This window comes from Macaca mulatta, chromosome 2 (assembly GCF_049350105.2).
Source record: "Macaca mulatta isolate MMU2019108-1 chromosome 2, T2T-MMU8v2.0, whole genome shotgun sequence".
NCBI lineage: Eukaryota > Metazoa > Chordata > Mammalia > Primates > Cercopithecidae > Macaca > Macaca mulatta.
Window position 1 is genome coordinate 44,615,321 of NC_133407.1, and position 19,352 is coordinate 44,634,672.

General features: G+C 42.9%; 1 long non-coding RNA gene across 1 annotated transcript in view; it reads right to left on the reverse strand.

Annotated features, from left to right (window-relative positions):
* Positions 1 to 2,798: 2,798 nt before the first annotated feature.
* The window catches only part of LOC144339032 (uncharacterized), a 49,047-nt gene continuing 32,493 nt past the window's right edge, over positions 2,799 to 19,352 (reverse strand). The window contains exons 3-4 of the long non-coding RNA XR_013413587.1: positions 18,963 to 19,024; positions 2,799 to 8,036 (exon numbers count right to left, since the gene is read on the reverse strand). This is a non-coding gene — a long non-coding RNA (uncharacterized LOC144339032). The remainder of the gene's footprint in view (positions 8,037 to 18,962; positions 19,025 to 19,352) is intronic.

Genomic DNA, 19,352 nt, shown 5'->3' on the forward strand with positions numbered 1-19,352 from the left:
GGGCGACAAGAGTGAAACTCCATCTCAAAAAATAAATAAATAAATAAATTGATACGCTTTTTTCCCCTAGTCTGCCTTTTATTATGGGGCCTCCGCCATGAACCTAGAATGGGTAAAGAAAAGATACTTTTCCTCCCCTACATTTTTATGAGTGGTCCATATGTCAAAACTTATCCAATCGTACACTTAAATATGAACAGTTTATTATATGTCAACAGTGCCTTAACAAAGCTTAAAAAATAAAAATTCTGTTTCTTTGAGAAACTGGTCACATATCTGCCAGAGTTCCTCTTCTTCCTGACTCAGTTTGAATCATACAGATTTTTGTGGTGCGCTGTTAACATCAAAAGAGACATAAGAGATATTCCAGGGTGAATGGTGCAGGTGTTTGTATGAGGGGCAGAGAATGAATGTATCTTCTCTGTATCAACATTAATATTGGTAATCAACAATTTGAGCATTTGTTATCTGGCAGGCTGAGCATTTTACAAACATCATATTATTTAACACTCACACAACCTTTTGAGTAGATATTATTGGACCCATTTTCCAGAGGAGGAACCTTAGTCTCCGGGACACTAAGTAATTTTGTAAGGGGCAGTAGGCAGACCCAGGACTTGAACCAGGTTCACAGATCTGCACTCTAAGTTGTTAAACTGTGGCCATTTCTGGATGGCATGATTACAAGTGAAATTTTTAAAATATTTTTTATTTTTATGTATTGCTAAAACTTTCTGCAATGAACATGTCTTTTTTTTTTTTTTTTTTTTTGAGATGGAGTTTCACTCTTGTTTCTCAGGCTGGCGTGCAATGGCACGATCTTGGTTCACTGCAACCTCTGCCTCCAGGATTCATGCGATTTTCCTGTCTCAGCCTCCTGAGTAGCTGGGATTACAGGCGCATGCCACCACGTCCAGCTAACTTTTATATTTTTAGTAGAGACAGGGTTTCATCATATTGGTCAGGCTGGTCTTGAACTCATGATCTCAGGTGATCTGCCCGCCTTGGCCTGTTAAAGTGCTGGGATTACAGGTGTGAGCCACTGTGCCAGGCCTAACACATACTATTATTAACAGAAGTGTTTTTAAGCCTTTAAGTTATTACAACTACTTTGTAACAATACTTTAAAAATTCTTCTCCAGTAAAGACAATCTGTACTGCTTACTGAGCCTAGTAAATGCCACAAGCTTAATCTGTCATTTTAATCTACAAAGTAAAAAATGGGAAGCTGAGGCTCTGAGTAGGTGAGTTGTATTCCCAAAATGACAAGTGTGGGAGGTAGGATTTGAACTCAGAGCACTCTGGCCCTGGAACCACTTAATCTTGGCATGGCACCAAATCCCACCACATCCGACCAAACACTCCACAGCCATTTTAACATCTCTGAAGTCCCTGTTCCAGTGCTGGTCAGGCGTGCACATGTTTAGCATAGCTGAAGTCACTGTGTCTATCTGTCATGGTTCTATTTTTCCCCACATCAGACCGTTTGATAAATATTTTCCACATTACTTCTGAACTTTTTCCACTTCTCATTGGTTCTTTAGAGGGCCATGCAATACTTCATGCTGTTGATGTACTATAATCACTGCTCGGCCGTTCTTAAAGAGTGGTCTGCAATGAGCTTTTCAAGGAGCCAAAAAACTACCTAGTAACTTATATTCTTCCTCAAAAGGAACGGAGAGAGAAGGGGCAAAAAATACCCTCGTGATTAGAAACAGGTCAGTCACATTCCAAAACATGACAGGGAAAGGCTCAGAGAAATTAACTCTTTCATCCTCAAGAAGGAAGGTTTAGGGAAAAGCTCAAAATATTTATCTATATTGATGCTTGCAGAGCATCAGTCCAAGTATTTCTACTCTTCCATAAAATAGCACATTTTCTTTCACTCACTATGAAACAGATTATCCACCCAACCTCTTCCTGGGGGACTACATGAATTCATTATCTCCCCACATGCCAACCCTGGAGCTTCCCCTGACAGTGGGTCAACTTGGACTGACACTTGGAACTCACAAACTAACACACCAGTGGCCACACAGCTAAGAAATCCAGCTAATCTATCTGCCTCCTGCCCGTCTCCTGGGCTGTCAGCTGCTTACTCAATGAAGACACCTGTCACCCACCTCATCTTAGCCATGCCCGTCACCTCGTTTGGCCTCCGTGGCATGCAGGCAGTGCTCCAGCATGGCCTTGTTCCTTCCATGATGCCTGCATCTCCATCACCTCCAGACTCAGCTGAAGCACTCTGTCAGGAACTGAGATCTGCTTCCGCAGTGGCTGCGCTGACAGCCAGGTGGCACAATCTGGAAGTGCAGGTGCAGGGGGCTTGAAATTGACCAATGAGAGAGAGGAGGCAGGAGGGAGCTGGCAGATAAATTATTTTCTCTTCCTCCTGACTCTTCTAAGGTACAGTGGTTGCATTTAGCTTGGCCATAAACACAGCTCTGACTGTGATCAGCCCGGGAATGCACCACTTTGCATTTGGTTTTTCTCTTTCTGAGCCTTTTCCCTCACACTGGTTGCCCTAGGCTTGTAGTTCCAACTTGCTTTTAGGGAACACAAGCTATGACACCCATCAAGTCCATTGTTTGATATAGTGATTTCCCCAGTGATTCACAAACTTTTACACAGCCTCAAACGCATGACTCTATGCATAAGAAATAAGTATTTTATGAAATACCCAGGAATGGTGGATATATCTATTGCTTTTTTTTAGTTTTCCTAAGGTATCATATCATTCACTTCATAGGAAAACAACGACAAACATGTGGCACATGTTAATAGTCGATGACAACCACTACAGCAAAAATTACTTTTTAATATTAATTTAGTGCATTCACTACAGTATCTTTAAATTGATTTAAGACACATTTTGGGAGTAGCTGGTGTATGTCAAGTCTTTTACCAATTACTCACAGTATAAATATCCTATCTCTAATATATAACGAACTTCTAGAAGTCAATATAAAAACCAAAATAGACACCAGTTAGAATGGTGATCATTAAAAAGTCAGGAAAGAACAGGTGCTGGAGAGGATGTGGAGAAACAGGAACACTTTTACACTGTTGGTGGGACTGTAAACTAGTTCAACCACTGTGGGAGACAATGTGGCGATTCCTTAAGGATCTAGAACTAGAAATACTGTTTGACCCAGCCATCCCATTACTTGGTATATACCCAAAGGATTATAAATCATGCTGCTATAAAGACACATGCACACGTATGTTTATTGTGGCACTGTTCACAATAGCAAAGACTTGGAACCAAGCCAAATGTCCATCAGTGATAGACTGGATTAAGAAAATGTGGCACATACACACCATGGAATACTATGCAGCCATAAAAAAAGGATGAGTTCATGTCCTTTGTACGGACATGGATGAAGCTGGAAACCATGATTCTCAGCAAACTATTGCAAGAACAGAAAACCAAATACCGCATGTTCTCACTCACAGGTGGGAACTGAACAATGAGAACACTTGGACACAGGGTGGGGAACATCACACAGCGGGGCCTGTTGTGGGTTGGGGGGAGCGAGGAGGGATAGCATTAGGAGATAGACCTAATGTAAATGATGAGTTAATGGGTGCAGCACACCAACATGGCATGTGTATACATGTGTAACAAACCTGCACATTGTACACATGCACCCTAGAATTTAAAGTATAAAAAAAATAGAAAAAAAGTAAAGAAAAATAAGCAAAGAATATGCACAGTAGGTTTACAGAAAGGAAAATATGGCTTCCTTACACATGGGGAAATGTTCAATTTCACATGTAATTTTTATTTATTTATTTATTTTTTTGAGACGGAGTCTTGCTCTATCACCCAGGCTGGAGTGCAGTGGCCGGATCTCAGCTCACTGCAAGCTCCGCCTCCTGGGTTTACGCCATTCTCCTGCCTCAGCCTCCCGAGTAGCTGGGACTACAGGCGCCCGCCACCGCGCCCGGCTAATTTTTTGTATTTTTAGTAGAGACGGGGTTTCACCGTGTTAGCCAGGATGGTCTCGATCTCTTGACCTCGTGATCCACCCATCTCGGCCTCCCAAAGTGCTGGGATTACAGGCTTGAGCCACTGCGCCCGGCCTATAATTTTTAAAATACAGATTAGAACTACAAAATATCATTTTTCACCTACTGGTTTTGCAAAAATAAAACGTCTTACGCTGTGTGAGCTAGAGTGTGAAGGAATAGTTACGTTTAGGTATCATGTTAGAAATATTTGCCTCCATGATGAGATCGTGCCACATTAAAAAATAAAAGAAATATTTGCTTACAGAGGGCAATTTAGCAAAATATCGATCAAATTATACATGTACACCTCTACTGACTATGCAGTTCCATTCAGGCATTTATCCTGTGGATATCCAGATAGGTGTGTGCAAAAAATCATCTGCATAAAGTTATTCTCTGCAGCCTTATTTGAAAGGGCAGAAGACTGTAAACATCCTAAACATCCAGTAGGACTGATTAAAGAAATGTTGTTTCATCTATACAGGAGTATAAAAGAATGAGAAAGACTTTTATGTACTAATAAGAAAATAACTCTGAGATTTAATGTCAAGTTAAAAAAACAAAAAACCAGAAAAGTGAAGAACAGAAGGTTGAGTGTGCTATCACTTGTGTAATCCTGTGTGTATTCTTTAGGCATAGAACATCTTTAGAAGGATATTGGATATTTTTAAAATTAACATTGGTTGGAGTTTGTAATTGGGGGATGAGAGAAGTGCTTACTTTACGTTGTATACATTTTTGTGCCTTTGAATTTTGAAATATGTGATTATATTACCCATTCTTCAAAAAAATTAAGAGTTTTTAAAAGATGAAAGAAGAAAACAGAAACTTCCCACATAGAGCAATATGGCAGAGTGGATATCCTCAAACCCTCGAACTATAAAACACCTACAATTTTTAAAGAAGTGTTATCTCTTTCTTTCTTTATTCTTTTTTTGAGATGGGGTCTCACTCTACGGTCAGGCCAGAGTACATTGATGCGATCTCAGCTCACTGCAACCTCTGCCTCCCAGGTTCAAGTGATTCTCCTGCCTCAGACTACTGAGTAGCTGGAATTACAGGCAAGCACCACCACGCCCAGCGGATTTGTGTATTTTCAGTAGAGACGAGGTTTCCCCATGTTGTCCAGGCTGGTCTCAGACTCCTGACCTCAGGCAATCTGCTCGCCTCAGCCTCCCAAAGTGCTGGGATTACAGGCGTGATCCACCACACCCGGCCCTTAAAAAATAGTTTTAAATGCATGGCTAAACGGACATGAAATTAAGAGAAATCCTCAGAAGCCAAAACAAAAGAGAAAATACAAAACTAGGAAAGACAAAGCTAAAGCGGTGACTGCCCTAGGGCATCAGGAAGTCCCTGGAGATGAACAGCTTCTGTTTTCAAGGCCTGAGAAGGGGGCTGTGAAATAACACCTAAGGAGCGTTGGCACACAGTGTCTCAAATAAAGCTGGGGCCTTGAAGACAACGCCCTTCGAGAAGGAGTAATCTAGCGAGAACATCCACTCCACAAAGGGGATAGCGAGAAAACTTGCCAACCATGGCCTTGACTTTGGGTAGAAGGAAAAAAATGGCTGCTCTGAGAAGTCCGAACTCTCCAATTCATTTTATAAAGTTAATATGACCTTGATACCAAAATAGACAAAAGGCAACAGAGAAAGAGCTAATCTTGCTCGTGAACATACATACAAAATCTTTTCTTTCCTTTTTCTTTTTTTTTTTTTGAGATGGAGTTTTGCTCTTGTTGCCCAGGGTGGAGTGCAATGGCATAATCTCGGCTCACTGCAACCTCTGCCTCCTGGGTTCAAGTGATTCTCCTGCCTCAGTCTCCCGAGTAGCTGGGATTACAAGCGCCTGCCACCACGCCCAGCTAATTTTTGTATTTTTAGTAGAGACAGGGTCTCGCCATGTTGGCCAGGCTGGTCTTGAACTCCTGACCTCGGGTGATCCACCGGCCTCGGCCTCCCAAAGTGCTGGGATTACAGGCGTGAGCCACCGCGCCTGGCCCAAAATCTTAAATAGAGTATCATCAAACCAAACCTAGTATTAAATATAAAATGTAATACAACATGACAAAGTTGGGTCTATCTCTGACCAAGCTTTAATAATATTAGAAAACCTATTAATGCAACTGACCACATGAACAGATTATAGAAGGAAAATCATATCTCAATAGAGACAGAAAAAGCCTTGAATAATGATTAAACAAAACTATAAAAACACTAAGAACTAGATAAAGGGTAGTCTTGAAATACTATGGCAAATATCATACTTACTAGTGAAACAGCTAGGTGTGATGGCTCCCATCTGTAATGCACACTTGTAATCCCAGTACTTTAGGACACTGAGGCAGAAGGATCACTTGAGCCTGGGAGTTCAAGATCAGCCTGGGCAACATAGGGAGACCTCATTTCTACAAAAAATTTAAAAGTTAGCTGGATGTGGTGGCACACGCCTGTGGTCCCAGCTACTCAAGAGGCTGAGGCAGGAGGATAGTTTGAGCCTGGAGGTAAAGGCTCCGGTGAGCCAGGTTCATGCTACTGCACTCCAGCCTGGGCAACAGAGCGACAGTCTGTCTCCAGAAAAAAAAAAAAAAAACAGTGAAATATTAAAAACTGAAAGCTTAAAATGTGAAACAATATAAGAATGCCTGCTTTCATAACTCATCATTTTACCAGAGGTCCTAACTGGTATAAGTAAGAAAAGCGTAAGAAATAAAAGATGTAAAGATTGGAACAGAAGAAATGGTTAAATCAGTTGATAGTTATAAAAGTTGCAGATACCAAAACAAAATCAGTTTTTGACAAACCCAAACAAATGAGAGGTGGGCAAACACTAACAGGGAGAGCTCATGCTTGCATGTCTGAGATAAAGACTGTCTCAAGGACTTTCTGAAATAAGCCCACAAGAAATTCCTTTTTCAGGACTGTGGCAATTCAGACAAGATGCTCTCGAAAGAGAGCGTCTGCCCAGGCTGGGCACAGTGGCCCATGCCTGTAGTCCCAGCACTTTGGAAGGCTGAGGCGGATGAATCACCTGAGGTCGGGAGTTCAAGACCAGCCTGATCAACATGGAGAAACCCCGTCTCTACTAAAAATACAAAATTTAGCCAGGCATGGTGGTCCATGTCTGTAATTCCAGCTACTCGGGAGGCAGAAGCAGGAGAATCGCTTGAACCTGGGAGGCGGAGGTTGCAGTGAGCAGAGATCACTCCATTGCACTCCAGCCTGGCAGCAAGACAGAAACTCCTCAAAAAATCAAAACAAACAAAACTCAAAGAATCTACAGCCAAATTAACAGAATTAATCAGAGATTTGATCAAGACTGATGGACACAAGATTATATACAAACATTGATTATGTTTCTGAATACTGGCAACAGTAAAAAAATTTTTTTTCTTTTACAAAATATCATATTCAACATTAATAAAACAGTTAATGTACCTAGGAAGAATCTAATGAAAGATGCATAAGGCATTTATGAAAATATTTTTGGAATATAATGGAAAGATATTGCATTTCTTAATGTAAACTAACTATTCTAGCAAATTTCAAACTCTTAGTGGTGTAGCACAGTAGAAGTGTTTTTCTTTTACTTTTTTGTTTTGCAATGGAGTCTCGCTCTGTTATCCAGGCTGGAGTGCAGTGGCATGATCTCGGCTCACTGCAACCTCTACCTCCCGGGTTCAAGCGATTCTCCTTCCTCACCCTCCCAAGTAGCTGGGATTACAAGCGCCCGCCACCACACACGGCTAATTTTTGTATTTTTAGTAGAGACAGGGTTTCACCATGTTGGCCTGGCTGGTCTCAAACTTCTGACCTCAAGTGATCTGCCCGCCTGGGCTTCCCAAAGTGCTGGGATTACAGGCATGAGCCACCACACCCGGCCAGAAGTGTTTTCTTGCTCTTCCAACAGTTTCATGTGGGTGTTCAGTGGGAAGACTTCCACACCATGACGGGGGAACCCCGGTTCTTTCATCTTGTGGCTCTGTCCTTCCTTAGGGTCTCAGAATCTTCTTCTTGATCCTGTGCGTCACGGGAAGGGAAGAAACAGAGCAAGGCAGATCACAAAGGAGAGCCAGGCCTGGTGGGGTTACCTGTCCCTTGCTCTGCCCTCACTGAATTGCCCAGAACTTACCTTGGCCACAACTCACTTTTAGTGAAGCTGGGAAACACAGCCCCGCCGTGAGCTAAGAGGGCAGTGGGCTTGGTGAACCACTGGATAGTTTTCTGCTACAGACAGATCAAACCTACATAACTGTTGGTTGATAGGATGACTTGAAATTACAAAAGTGTGTCAGGCACGGTGGCTCATGACTGTAATCCCAGCACTTTGGGAGGCTAAAGGTGGGGGGGAATCACTTGAGCCCAGGAGTTCAAGACCAGCCTGGTCAACATGGTGAAACCCCATCTCTACCAAAATTACAAAAATTAGCCAGACATGGTGGTGCACACCTGTAATCCCAGCTACGCGGGAGACTGAGACAGTAGAATCAGTTCTACTAGAATCAGTTCTAGAGGCAGTTGAACCCAGGAGGCGGAGGTTGCAGTGAGCCGAGATTGCACCACTGCACTCCAGCATGGGCAACACAGCAAGACTCTGTATTAAAAAAAAAAAAAAAAGCTGACTTTTTGATTCAACGCAATACCAACCAAAATTCTAACAGAGCTATTTGCAGAATTTGAACAGCCGATCTTAAAATGTATGTGAAGAAGGAAAGGACCAAGAATAGCCAAAATTGTCCTGAATGTGGGGAGAAATTACCCTGTCAGGAAAAAGGGCTTGCTTTAAAGCTATAATAATTTAAACAGTGTGGTATTGGTTCAAAAACAGAAAACTATATCAATGGACAGAACTGAGAGTCCGTAAACAGAGCCCTACATCTGTGAGGGACACAAAAGTAGATGAACCACAGATGAGCAAATAAAGAACAGACTTTTCAATGAATGGTGCTGGAATCAATTGAATGTCCTAATGTCCACATTACTATCATCCAAATTATCCACTAGTGACTTTTTTTTTTGCTGTTAAATAAACAGGTAAATGTGAATGGTAAAAACTTCAACACTTTTAAAAGAAAATATAGAAGAATGTCTTTAAGACCACACAGAAAAGGATTTTTTAAAAATAAGTCACAAAAGTTCAGGTGTGATGGCTCACACCTGTAATCCCAACACTCTGAGAGGCTGAGGTGGGTGGATCACTTGAGGTCAGACGTTTGAGACCAGCCTGGCCAACATGGTGAAATCCTGTCTCTACTAAAAATACAAAAATTAGCTGGGCATGGTGGCAGTTGCCTGTAATCCCAGCTACTCAGGAGGCTGAGGCAGGGGAATTGCTTGAACCTGGGAGGCAAAGGTTGTAGTGAGCTGAGATCCCACCACTGCACTCCAGCCTGGGCAACAGAGCAAGACTCCATCTCAAAAAGATAAAATAAATAAACAAGTCACAAAAATGTCATATGAAAAAAGAAAATGATTGACACAAAAATTAGGAAATTGAGTTCATCTAAAGAAGTCATAAAGAAAATGAAAAGACAGGCCGGGTGTGGTGGCTCACATCTGTAATCCTAGCACTTTGGGAGGCCGAGATGGGCAGATTACTTGAGATCAGGAGTTCGAGACCAGCCTTGCCAACATGGTGAAACCCTGTCTCTACAAAAACACAAAAATTAGCTGGGCATGATAGCATGTGCTTTTAATCCCAGCTGCTAGGGAGGCTGAGGCAGGAGAATCACTTGAACCTGGGAGGGAGAGGTTGCAGTGGGCCGAGATTGCGCCATTGCACTCCAGCCTGGGCAACAAAGTGAGATGCTGTCTCAAAAAAAGAAAATGAAAAGACAAGCCACAGCCTAGGAGAAAACATTCATGACACATATAACTGACAAAGGAGTAGTATCCAAAATATATAAAGAATTGTTACAAATCAATAAGAAAAAGAAAACAACCCTATAGCAAAATGAAATAAAGACAAGAACATACTTTCACTAAGACGGGAAATCCAAATGACCAATTAAACACATTTAATGATGTTTAGATTCATTACTAATTGTAGAAATGGAAACTACAGGGTGCATTACAATGCAAATTAAAATGACAATAAAATGTTTTCCACTCACTAGGGTGGCAAAATTGTAAAATCTAACAATTGGGGAGCAACAGGAATTCATTTACACAAGATGTGTACATATGGTGTAAATCTATAAAGAAAAAGAAGGGAATAGGCTGGGCATGGTGGCTTACGCCTGTAACCCCAGCAGGCGATTTGGGAGGCTGAGGTGGGTGGATTACCTGAGGCCAGGAGTTCGAGACCAGCCTGACCAACATGGCAAAACCCTGACTCTACTAAGAATACAAAAAAATATTAGCCAGGAATGGTGCCACGCACCTATAATCCCAGCTACTTAGGAGGCTGAGGCACGAGAATCACTTGAACCTGGGAGGCGAAGGTTTCAGTGAGCCAAGATCGTGCCATTGCACTCCAGCCTAGGCGACAGAGCAAGACTCCATCTCAAAAAAAAAAAAAAAAAAGAAAGAAAGAAAAAGAAGGGAATAATAAACACCAAATCCAGGACAGGGGTTACCTCAGGAGGGGTGGTATAAAGAGAGAGAGGCACCCAGGAGGGCCTCCCAGTCTCAGTACATAGGCAATGTTGGTTACACAGATGTTTCTGTCATTATTTTGTGTACCTTATATGTGTTTTATATAATATTCTATTGTACACATATATGTGTGTTCTATTATATATATGAAATATTCTATCATGTATTTATGTACTTATTTATTTGAGAGAGAGTCTGGCTCTGTCACCCAGGCTGGAGTGCAGTGATGCAATCTCGGCTCACTGCAACCTCTGCCTCCTGGGTTCAAGTAATTCTTGTGCTTCAGCCTCACAAGTAGCTGGAATTATAGGCATGCAGCACCATGCCTGGCTAATTTTTGTATTTTTAGTAGAGATGGGGTTTCACCATCTTGACCAGCTGGTCTCGAACTCCTGGGCTCAAATGATCCACCCGCCTCAGCCTCCAAAAGTGCTGAGATTACAGGAGAAATATTCCATCATTTTAAAATTAAGTTACTAAAAATAAGATAAAATAAAGATACTATTTTGACTCTGGAAGGGCTTGAAATATTGTCAAGAAAACAGAAAACCAAATCATTCCAATATAATGTAGGTGGGTATAAGATGCCATGGGACCCAAGAGGAGAGACTTGCTAACTCCGCCTGAGAAAGTTAGAGGGGCCCTATGAAAGAGGGGAAACATTGAGTTGGGTCTTAAAGAATGAATAGGAGTTTTCTGGGTCATTTGATATCAGCAGCACTAGATTTACAAAGCATAAGAGAGAGGAAGGCAGCATAAGACACTATCATGAGGAATTGCAAGAACTTCAATGCTCTGGTCTCACAGATATATCCATGCCATGTTTTTATTTTTGCTGTTAGGCTGAAGGCAAAATGGTTGGGTCTTTTGTGTTTTTCGAGCCATGTTGCCAGTATGAACACATATAAACTGAAAATTGAATTTCTGGGCCGGGCGCGGTGGCTCAAGCCTGTAATCCCAGCACTTTGGGAGGCCGAGGCGGGTGGATCACGAGGTCAGGAGATCGAGACTATCCTGGCTAACATGGTGAAACCCCGTCTCTACTAAAAATACAAAAAACTAGCCGGGCGTGGTGGCGGGTGCCTGTAGTCTCAGCTACTTGGGAGGCTGAGGCGGGAGAATGGCGTGAACCCGGGAGGCGGAGCTTGCAGTGAGCCGAGATCACGCCACTGCACTCCAGCCTGGGAGACACAGCGAGACTCCGTCTCAAAAAAAAAAAAAAAAAGAAAAAAAGAAAATTGAATTTCTGAAATAAATGAGATCGTGGTACGAGCATGAAACAGTCATGTAACCATGATCAGCATAGAGTCATCTATGGTCAAGGTGGTGAAGTGGCCCAGCCAGTCAGACTGCAGGATGTGTCACTGCACACCGTTCTTACCAAGCAAATAGAGGAAGCTTGAGAAGGTATTTGCAGAGCCTCAGAAAAATGCTGTGGTTATTCTGAGTTAACTTAAGCATGGCTTTGAGGGAAAAATAAATTTTGGATTTCGAGATCTGTCTAAGTTTTAGATACTTTATATCTAACCACATTACACTTACAAAAAAAAGGAGCAATTTTTTCTCATCAAACCTCTAGCTAGCCTTATTAATTAACAAAATGACTAATTTAGAATTCAGCTTTCCTCCACAACCCCTGCTATTCTCTGACAGAAAGAGGAAAGGGGAGAGGAGAGGAGATACATTTCTAGAAGGCAGGTGCCCTGAGAAAAGTAACCAGCCACTGTGGTTGGCCATCTGCACAATCAATCAGTCCATATGTAAGTGACCTGCAGTAACATCAGGGAAGACAGCATGAGCCAAAGACCTGCAACCAGAATCCGTTTAATTTTAGGCCCGGTGCGGTGGCTCACGCCTGTAATCCCAGCACGTTGGGAGGCCGAGGCGGGCAGATCATTTGAGGTCAGGAGTTTGAGAGAAGCCTGGCCAACACGGCCAACTAAAAATACAAAAATTAGCTGGGGGTGGTGGTACACACCTGTAATCCCAGCTACACGGGAGGCTGAGGTGGGAGTATTGCTTGAACCTGGGAGGTGGAGGTTGCAGTAAACTGAGATTGTGCCACTGCACTCCAGCCTCAGTGACAGAGCAAAACTGTCTCAAAAAAAACAAAAAAACAAAAAAACAAAAAAAACCCTTTAATTAAAAAAAAATCTTGCATTATTGTTAGAAAGTCATATTACTATTATCCAGATTCTCCAAACATTGCTTTTGTTTGATCAGCCTTCTTCATATACCCTGGGTTTGGCTGAGGGGTTTAGGTGTTTTAATAATATTATTACAATTGACCCAGTAAAGCAGTCAGAATCCATGGAAACTTAAACTGACTTTAACTTGTAGCTGTTTTGGTCTCTCAACAGGAATCAGGCAAAGAATCTCAGAGGAGTCTGTTAACCTCTCAAAAGTGACAACTAGGATAACAATGTCAGAAATCCCTGAACTACCCCAGTTATTGGAGAATGGGGGTATTGTGGTGCACTGACTGCTTTTTATGAAGTAATCTACATTTTGAAAAGCTTTCTGTTGCTTTTTCTTCTATGGTGGTTAATGATTTTGTTAAATCCAAAGAGGTAGTAGCAACTAAGAATGTGGGTTTGGAGTCCGACCAACCTGGTTGGAAGCCAGATTCTAGCCCTTTAGTTTTAGTAGTTTCCCTATCCAAATAAATGGACTATAATTTCTTTTTTCTTTCTTACATTTTTCTTCTAGAGACAGGGTTTCACTATGTTGCCCAGGCTGGACTCAAACTCCTGGGTTCAAATGATCCTCCCACCTCAGCCTTAAGTGTACCATAATTTCTTAACCCCATAGTTTTTATTTCTTTATATTTATGAATAATGCTATATCAAATATCTTTGTATGAAAACATTGGTTCCCTGTGGCAGACACCATTGGCTGCTTACCCAAAAGCAATTTACCCTCCTTCCTTTGGAATGCTACCCCACTGGTATTCAGGCAGCCATGTGCCTGCTGGGCCTTGAGTGGCCTGAGCCCATCATGGAGATCTCACTCCTCTTTGTTAATGAGACACATCCAGAAGGTGAAGGGAAGGGTTTACAAGCTTCGAGAAAGGCGTTTTGGGAGAAGGTCTGTTTTGCCCCACTCTCTTCTTTTGTATTTGTCCATTGTCATATGAGGACAGGATGCTGTGAGTGCCACCATGAAGGAAGACAACACGTCCCCCCAGCTCTTGATGGCAGAGTGAGAAAAGAAAGATCCCAGGTTCTTCGTTATACCATGGGGACACAAAACCACTTCCAGGGTTTCTTACTACCAAACTTATATGAGCAAGAAACATCTGAATGCTGCAGTCACATTAGTTGAGGTTTTTTTTTTTTTTTTTTGAGACAGAATTTCAGTCTCATTGCCCAGGCTGGAGTGCAATGGCACAACCTTGGCTCACTGCAACGTCTGCCTCCCAGATTCAGGTGATTCTCCTGTCTCAGCCTTCCGAGTAGCTGGGATTACAGGTGCATGCCACCACGCCAGGCTAGTTTTTGTATTTTTAGTAGAGACGGGATTTCATCATACTGGTCAGGCTGGTCTCGAACTCCTGACCTCAGGAGGTCTGCCTGCCTCAGCCTCCCAAAGTGCTGGTATTATAGGCATGAGCCACCATGCCCGGCTGAGTTTTCTATCACTGGCATCTGAAAGCATTTGAGCTCTTAACCTAAATTTAATTTATTTCTAGAGTAGGTTCCCACGTGTGGAACTTCTAGACCTCATCTATACAGGCAAATCTCACTCGAGAAAAGCCTCCATTTATACCCCATCAGCATATAGGAGACTACCTTCTCACCACAGTCTCTTCAATAGTGAGCCACTGAGTATTACAGATTATCATTCTTTAAAAATCACTGCTAATTTGGTAGGCAAAATCTACTATTTCAAAATTAGTGTTTGCTCATCTGGAGTTGGTGGAGCACAGTGTGATTGGACTTGGCATAAGAGAGCCTCCTGGCAGCCCGCCCAGGCACTGCAGGGAGAGGTGTGGTTGGTATTAGGCTTCCAGAAGCAGTGACAGTGACGAGTAAGGGTCAACAGTGAACTCACATGGGAAGGATCAAGAGCTCTTCCAGGTGAGGCCAGAAATGTGAAGGCAAGGGTGTAAAGCTGGCCTGAGCCGGCAGGAGGTGACCAGGGATCACAGACAAGGGCAGGCCCCAGGCAGGAGTGGCCCTCTGGAAGGCCCCAAAGGCTTGTGTCTTCTCAGCCAGATTGTGTGCCTCTGCTCTGTGTGTTCCACCCAGAGATGATCTTAAAGATGCTCCTTAGCCCTTGAGGATCTTTCTTTATCTTTTTTTTTTTTTTTTTTTTTTTTGAGACAAGGTATCACTCTGTTATCCAGGCTGGAGTGCACTGGCATGATCTCGGCTCACTGCAACCTTGACCCCCTCCAGGCTCAAGCCATCCTCCTGCCTCAGCCTCTCGAGCAGTTGCGACTGCAGGCGCGCACCACCACACCCAGCTAATTCGTGTATTTTTTTTTTTGTAGAGACGAGGTCTCACTATGTTGCCCAGGCTGGTCTTAAACTCCTGAGCTCAAGTGATATGCCCAACTGGGCCTCCCCAAGTGCTGGGATTACAGGCGTGAGCCACCATGCCTGGCCAAGATCTTTCTTGATAAAACCCAAAACAGAGGCTGGGCATGGCACTCCCACCTGTAATCCCACCACTTGGGGAGGCTGAGGTGGGCAGATCACCTGAGGTCAGGAGTTTGAGACCAGCCTGGCCAACATGGTGAAACCCTGTCTCTACTAAAACTACAAAAAATTAGTCGGGCTTGGTGGCAGGTGCCTGTAATCCCAGCTACTCGAGAGGCTGAGGCAGGAGAATCACTTGAACCCGGGAGGCAGAGTTTGCAGTAAGCCAATATCGTGCCACTGCACTCCAGCCTGGGCAACAAGAGCAAAACTCCGTCTCAAAAAAAAAAAAAAAAACCCAAACAGGAAAATGGAGGAAGCCAAGATGACCTAAGTACTGTAAACTGTCTGCTCAAATTTTAAACAGAGCCAAAATTAAATATGGGAATTAAGTTTCCTTACATTGAAACCCAGAAACAACACTTGCGCTTTTTGTATCGGTCAGAGTTCAGTCAGAAAGACAGAAAACACTCCAGTTATTTCAAACAGAGAAAATTTAATTTGGGAATTTATTTTTTACTTTTTATTTTTTTATTTTTTGAGATGGAGTCTTCCTCTGTCACCCAGGCTGGAATGCAGTGGCGCAATCTTGGCTCAGTGCAACCCCCGCCTCCTGGGTTCAAGTGATTCTCCTGCCTCAGTCTCCCAAGTAGCTGGGACTACAGGCATGTGCCACCATGCCTGGCTAATTTTTGTATTTATAATAGAGATGGGCTTTCACCATGTTGGCCAGGCTGGTCTTGAACTCCTGACCTCAGGTGATCCACCCGCCTTGGTCTGCCAAAGTGCTGGGATTACAAGCGTGAGCCACCGTGCCTGGCCTAATTTGGGGAATTTTCAACAAAATTGTTAGAAGGTCTAGAAGAGCAAAAGGATGAAGAAAGAGTGCTGGAGAAACAAACAAAAACAGAAACAGTGATACCGAAAGACCAGAAGCTGCTAATACCACCCTGAGTAGGGCTCTGAGACCCTACATCTGCTGCCACAATTTTGGAGCCACTATTGCAATTAGTTCTAAATCCATCAAAGAGATGAAGAGATAAAACCACTGAAAATGTTCTGCTTCCATCTGGGCTTCTAGGGCCTCGGAATGACCCCACTTTCTGCTGCCTCAACAGCAACTGTAAGGACCTGCCAACAACTGCCAGGGAATGAGGGCCAGTGTAGGACTCTCCTCCCTTCTCCCTACCCTCTGGTCTCCTGCTTGTCCTCTAATTGGAGGAGCTCACGGAAATCCAGTTGGCAAAGAAGCCTGGGAAATGTAGTTTGCAGCCTCTCAACCCCAGTAGGTCGGAGTGTACAAGGGCAGGTATGGAGCTGAGAATAAATAGGAAGTAACTTGCACATTATCATATCCAATTCTACAACCTCTATTTTTCACTCTAAATTGGTCTATATAACTTATTTTTATATTTGATTCTGGGTGACATTCTCATATGAATCTAACTCCTCTCCATGAGAGTTTTTCATAAAAGTTGACCATGAAAAACAATTTGTGTTGTCCATTCTACACAGAATGCAGGAGCTTGGCACCGAACGGTGCTGTCTTTTACATAGAAAGATGACTGCACTGATGATCCAGTCAAAGACACTATTTGAGAGGTTCTGTTTCAAGGTGTACTTTGATAGCCAACATATCTACCTCAAGGAACCTCATTCTAGGGAATGTTTTTTGTTTTTCCTCTGACCTGTTTTCTCTCCACCTCTCATCTGGCAATAGCACCCCACACCTTGCAACAGGAAGACCCAGTCGATTCTTCCTCTTTCAAGAAGTTGGATCTTGAATAGACACAGACACAGATCATGGTGCTGTGGAGTCATCTAATGGCACATGGTATAGAGCAATGGTACATGCCCAGGTCCCCAGGGGTGACCTGTTTTCTGTCTTTCCCAAGCCCTGGTTGTTCAGCTGTCCCTTAGCAGTGTATTAGTCAGGGTTCTCCAGGGAAACAGAACCACTAGGGTGGAGGTGGTGTGTCTTGAGAGGGAGAGAGATTTTGAAGAATTGGCTCATGCAATCGTAGCAGCCGGCAAGTCTGACATCTGCAGACAGGCCTGCCAGCTGGAGACCCAGGGAAGAGCTGAGGTTGCAGTTCAAGTCCACAGGCGTCCAGAGGCAGAATTCCTTCTTCCTCAACGAACTTCTCAGTCTTTTCTCTTAAGGTGTTCAACTGACTAGATTAGCAATCACCCACACCATGGAAAGTGATCTGCTTTACTGAAAATCTATTTATTTAAATGTCAATTACATCTAAAAAATACTTCCCCAGCAACATCTGGACCAGTGTTTGACCAAAAACTGGGCACCATGGCCTAGCCACGTTGACACTAAAATTACTTGTCACAAAGATTCTGCCAATACATCTTTTTTTTTTTTGCCCTAGTTTATTGGAAATATTTTCTGTTGCTTGCACTGCAGAACACGAACTGCTACAGAATATAATTTGTTTGAACACCAGGCTGTCCAAATTGAACTTTGACCCGGCAGGTTGATAATTTGCCTCAGTACACAAAGATTTGACGGTGAATAGTGGTGGTTCCTTTTCCTATGGCATCACTTAACTTTTATATGAAAATAAGGCATATATTAATAATAGCAAAAATACTTTAAAAATAATATATGGCCTATCTCTCACTAGTTCTTGTCTTTACTTGCTATTTTTGGACCTCAGGTCCCTGGAAATTCCTGGGAGATGTTTTCGGGTGTTTCACACAGATCCCCCAGCTAGCCCAGGCAGCTGAAGTGGTGCTCTGCTTTCCTTCTCCTCCCCTGTCATGTGCTGGGCCCAGACACAACTCTAACTGGTCATCACTGTTAGTGCCACTGAGCCACCCTTTCCTCCCGTGGACTGCTGCCAGGCCATGTGAGATCTTGAACTACCCAGGGCCTGCAGGGAGGCTGGGAGCTTGGCTAGGGTACCACACTCCCTTGCTCCCCACTGTCTGCTCTCCCACATCCAACCAAGCACAGAGGCATGCTTATTAGTACAAGTACACCTCCCCCTTCCACAGATAAGGCTGGCTCCTTTTTCCATTAGGAAACCTCCCTGGTCTTCCACATCCAGTCAGCTTCAGATAGCCCATGCTGTCAATTCTTCAGATGTGCCCAAAAGATTTGAAATTCAGCAATGATCCCAACAGGGGGTGGGATGAAACCCCTACTATAAGAGTGATAGAGCTACAGACCTGTGGCACCTTGGATAATCAAATCAAATTTAAAACACTGGGACAAACCATTGGTTTGATCGAAATCATCCATACTCTCAGACTTTAAAACAAACCAGGGTCGGGCGTGGTGGCTCACGCCTGTAATCTCAGCACTTTGGGAGGCCAAGGCGGGAGGATCACGAGGTCAAGAGATCGAGATTATCCTGGCCAATATGATGAAACCCCGTCTCTACTAAAAATACAAAAAAATTAGCTGGGCGTGATGATGTGCACCTGTAGTCCCAGCTACTTGGGAGGCTGAGGCAGGAGAATTGCTTGAACCCGGGAGGTGGAGGTTGCAGTGAGCTGAGATTGCGCCACTACACTCCAGCCTGGTGACAGAGCGAGACTCCATCTCAAAAAAAAAAAAAAAAATATATATATATATATTAAAAAAACAAAAAAATCCATATGGCCATATGACCATATGCCTGTTAGCTAGACTATGTAGTCATGTCTTCTCCAACTGGATATAAAATTGAATGGAAGCATTACTCACCTTCATAGACACTTTGGCTTGGAAGGCAGCTCATAAAGTTCACCGAGGAAAGATAAAACTATCTGGGGGAATACAAAGCATTAACAACTACAGAATCTGAAAAGTAACAAAAAGTTCACTCATTTACAAATATGTGAACTCATATAATAGGAAATACTTTCTGATGCTTGCAACCACAAGACTAATTAATGAATCTGTTCAAACTTAAATTTTATTTAACTAGCTGCTACTCCACCTCAAGAAATTATATATTGTGTTTGAGAATATACCCACTTTCAGCATATAACACTTAACTATTTGTGGAAATGACCATGTTTTAAAAATAAAACAATTTCATGCATTAACAATACCATAAAGAATTATGTAGAATAGTGAGGACTGAATGACACA